General features: G+C 46.8%; 1 long non-coding RNA gene across 5 annotated transcripts in view; it reads left to right on the top strand.

Annotated features, from left to right (window-relative positions):
- The first annotated feature begins 77 nt into the window (after positions 1-77).
- The window catches only part of LOC106699419, a 15,102-nt gene continuing 10,735 nt past the window's right edge, over positions 78-4,444 (top strand). For 4 of the 5 annotated variants that reach the window (XR_002826124.1, XR_001351017.2, XR_001351018.2 and 1 more), the window contains exons 1-3: positions 78-385; positions 1,530-1,770; positions 1,888-2,076. This is a non-coding gene — a long non-coding RNA (uncharacterized LOC106699419). The remainder of the gene's footprint in view (positions 386-1,529; positions 1,771-1,887; positions 2,077-4,444) is intronic. The other variant, XR_002826125.1, reaches the window with a different exon arrangement.

Raw genomic sequence — 4,444 nt, 5'->3', positions numbered from 1 at the left:
TGCAGTTTTTATCAGCTCTCTAGTGTGGGGAAAGTACTGGTCTGGTTCCCGGGATAATCCTCCCCCAATCCCGTCACTGAGAGCTCCTGCGACTGTTCCAACCCAGAGGCTTGGCATTGGCTTTGTTTCCTCGGAAAAGAACAAAATACAGGGTGTGGCATGCAGGCTCCTGAGGGTGGGGCAGGCTGTGTCACCCAGGGTGCATTTTTTTCTTTTCCTGTCCTGTGGCTGCTGGGAGAGCAGCTACTTCCTCTCAGGAAAAATGGCCATTTCGGTTTGGGGGCCGATGAGCAAATGTTCCTGGCTGCTGTATTTCCAGGTCTCCCTGCAGTGCTTCCACCGCAGCATCTCCTTAGGCGCCTCCCTCCCTGCACCAAAGCCTTGGGTGAGTAGCTGCAAATGAAAACTCTTGTGCTCTGGGTTAAAAAACAAACAACTAAAACAAAACAAAACAAAACAAAACAAACGAGATGAAACTGCAGCTTTCTCTACAACGGGCTCCAGACTCCACCAGGCCAGCAGCCCTGCCGCCTTTCACTGCTGGATGTTACGTGGGCTGCAGGTCTCCGCTCTGGTGCTCCGGGCTGTGGAGCCCAGCTGGGTTCCCGTCTCTATCTTCTGAGGAAACAGACCCTCCCATAGCCAGGTGCTCCCTCCTCCTCTCGGCCTGCCCGCCCGCCTGCTGCCCCTGGAAGCTGGGTCTGCTCCTCCCATGACCTCACCTTTCCTACTGGTCTCCAGGTGTGTTCTGTCCTTCCTTGATATAAGTCTCCTCAGCTGAACCTCAGTTGGTAATTCCAGGCGAATGTTCTCCAATTTTGTATTTCCAGTCTGGCCCTGGGATGAGGTACATGACAGGTCTGCCTATTCGGCCACCTTTTTTGCTGCTGTGGTCGAAAAGGGGCCACATGCTGACCTGACAAGCTCAGGAGAGGCCTGCATGGCAGTTTTGCAGACCTAAAGTAACCACAAAGGATGTCTGAAATTAAACGACTAAAGCAGTTATGATGGGCAGTTACGTCCTAAGCCGATATCTTCACTGATAAGGTCGACCTTTACCGTAACTGAGCCCATCTGTCTTTTTGCATCTATGATAACAAGTCCTTGGGATATCTGGGTAACTTGTGACTTCTCTTTTTATGAAGCCCCTGGGGCACAACCAGGTGTGCTGGGTCCCAGGACAGATACCACAAATTCCTTCATCATCATGTTAATTGTTCCTGCACCCATCTAAGTACTGTCCATCATTTTACTTTTTATCCTATCACAGAGGTTTCCCCGCTTCACTTAATCCCACCTCCTTAAATCTGTCACCAATGAATTTCATGTATAAATACAGATGTAACCCTGCCATTCTCCGGAGCACTATCTCAATTCGTTGAGGTTCTGCTTCCCGGCATATGTCGACAGTTTGGCTCAAATAAACTCACAAAAATTCTTTATAGGTTTCAATGGTGTTTTTACGTTGACACTGCTAGCATAAATTATTATTAATAATATAATTATTATCCTCTTGCAATTTTTTTCAGTGATTTTTAATGACCATCAATCTTCAGTCCTGGCTCTGTCCAGCCCTAAAGTGTTGGCTTGTCTGAAGTTACACCACCTCTGATCAAGCCCTGGCTTCCTGGCTTACCAGCTGAGAATGGTCCCCAAACTCTCCAAGCTTCCATCTATTCATCTGAGAAATGGGGATTAGGATTATGATGATGATCAAATGCCATAATCCAAAGCAGAGTGAGTGAACCATACATTCTGCACTGTCTACAGGTAAATGCCACAGGGATTTTGGATGCATTTTTCTCCCCCATTTTGCTTTTCTAGCTATACTTCCTAAGTTTTTCATAATGATTACCTGTTTGTTTGTTTTTAACTAACAAAAAATAGTAACAGAAGAAACTGCTGGAAGAATAATGGCCAATGTCTCACTAAGAACCCTTAAAAACAGCCACTACCAATTTATTCACTGAAAGCTCTAAATGGGAGGAAAACAAGCCAAATATTAATGATGTGCTTACTGTCCCATCCACAGGAATAGGACATAAGGAACGGATGACATTATTTTTCATGAGCCAGGTAACTGGTTTAGTTAATTGTTTTATTTGGTGATTTATATTCACACTAGAGGCCCAGTGCCCAAATTTGTGCACCAATGGGGTTCCTCAGCCTGGCCTGCTGGATCAGGCTGAAACCAGCTCTGCAACATCCCCCAAGGGGTCTTGGATTGCAAGAGAGCACAGGTCAGGCCAAGGGACCCCACTGGTGCACAATTGGGGCCAGGGAGGGACACGGGAGGTTGGCCAGCCCGGGAGGGACCGCGGGAGGGCTCCAGGGCATGTCCGGCCTATCTCACTCGGTCCTGATTGGCTGGACCCCAGCAGCAAGCTAACCTACTGGTCAACTGTCTTCCCCCTGGTGGTCAGTGCATGTCATAGCAAGCAGTTGAGCAGACCTAGCATATCATTAGCATATTACACTTTGATTGGTTGAACGGACAACTGGACACTTAATATATTAGGCTTAATTCCCCCTTAAAGGGGGAATTTCTATACCCAGATATCTAATCCCCAAAAATATATGGCTGGCATTGTTCTCCTACAGAAAACTAAAGTCACTTCTACAGGCATCTATTAACATAAAAACATCGAAACCTGTAAAGAATTTTTGTGAGTTTATTTGAGCCAAACTGTCGACAATTGCCAGGAAGCAGAACCTCAATGAATTGAAATAATGCTCTGGAGAATGGCGGGTTACATCTATATTAATACATTGCAATCAAAGGAAGGGTCGTAGATGGGTTACATGAAATCCATTGGGGATAGACTAGAGAGGCGGGAGAAAGCAAAGGGAGGGTGGGGAATGGGGAGGAGGAACCCCTGGGATTGGATAAAAAGTAAAATGATAGGCACATACTTAGGTGGGTGCAGGAACAATTAACATGATAACAATGAAGGAATTTGTGGTCTCTGTCCTGGCGCCCAGCACATTAGGTTGTGCCCACAGGGTCCAGAAAAAGGGAAGTTACAAGTTACCCAGACATTTCAAGGGTATGTTATCAGATAGGCTCACTTAAGGTAAAGGTTGACCTTGTCAGTGAAGATACTGGCCCAGGATGTAACTACCCACCATAACTGCTTTTAGTTAAAGTTTCATTTCAGACCATCCTTTGTGGTTACTTTAGGTCTCTGAGTTTGCAAGACCGCCATGCAGGTCTTGTCAGGTTAGTATGTGGCCCTATCGTCCACACATCTCATTTTTCTGACACAAAATGACTTCTTCCTGATTCTTCTCAACAACCAGTTTTACGTCACCTGTTCTTCTATTTATTCCAGCTCATTCTCCCCAGAGAGAGTCTTGCCACACTAAGCGGGTGCGTGCACCTCTGCTCATCTCTTTCTCCTGAATGCCTTCCCTTTGTCTCTGGAAACTAGGAGCTTTTGAATGCTAACTCCTCAGCTGCATCTCTAGAGGCACTTTGCTACTAAAGCCATTGTCTATGGAAGGTCAAGGCCACCTGGGGTCTTTTAAAGGCAATCAGGAAGCCGGTTATCAGACTGGCTTTCGGAAGATGTCTTTAAAAGGGAGGAAGTCAATGGATTATTAATGAGTTTGTAGAAAGGATTTTGAACATTTACTTAGACACTCAGTGCAGAACCGTGAACTCACTAGGGAGCATAAAGGAGAGGGTCAGATGGAGGTTGCTGTGGGAGGGGGAAGGCCCAGCAGTGGCCCTGCACGTGCTGAGTCAGCGTGATGAGAAGGCCCCACCTAAAAGCAGGAGGCAGCAGCAAACAGCAGGGCCTGCCCATCAGAACACATGTCACAGGAGGAAGGACTTGCCCTTCCTTTCTCAGGTCACAGTTGTTATTAATCAAGTTGGAAGTCCAAGATGCATTCCTGCCCCTTACTCCACCTGGTTGAGACAGGCCAGTAAGCCAGGACAAGCGAAATAGGGAAACTGGGACAGATAGTTCAACAGCAGTAGACAGCCATCTAGAAAATCTAGATGCCAAGCAGTTGGCAGCCATCAGTAAACCCTGTCTTCCCTAAAACAGGGACACTTGAGAGTAAATGGTTCGAACTTCTCCCCAACCAGAAGGTAAATAGCTTCAATCACCCTATTCAGGGAGACAGATAGCAGGAATCCATTAGTGCCATTTGCCGGCCACACCCAAGGACAGATTTAGTTAAAAGAATAAATCTCATTTTGGTACATCAGCATAAAGCTGATGAATATTCTATTGCGATCCTCCCCTAAACACCAGCCTTTGAAGCCAGCAAAATGAAGGACCCAGTGTATGCTCTCTCCTTCCCAGGAGCACACCCGTCCCTCCCCCACCACTGCTTTCCCCACAGTCACGCATCTCCTAAACCAGTGATGGCGAACCTTTTGAGCTCGGTGTGTCAGCATTTTGAAAAACCCTAACTTAACTCTGGTGCCGTG

This window comes from Myotis lucifugus, unplaced genomic scaffold (assembly GCF_000147115.1).
Source record: "Myotis lucifugus unplaced genomic scaffold, Myoluc2.0 scaffold_398, whole genome shotgun sequence".
NCBI lineage: Eukaryota > Metazoa > Chordata > Mammalia > Chiroptera > Vespertilionidae > Myotis > Myotis lucifugus.
This window is presented reverse-complemented; position numbering and strand designations above follow the sequence as displayed.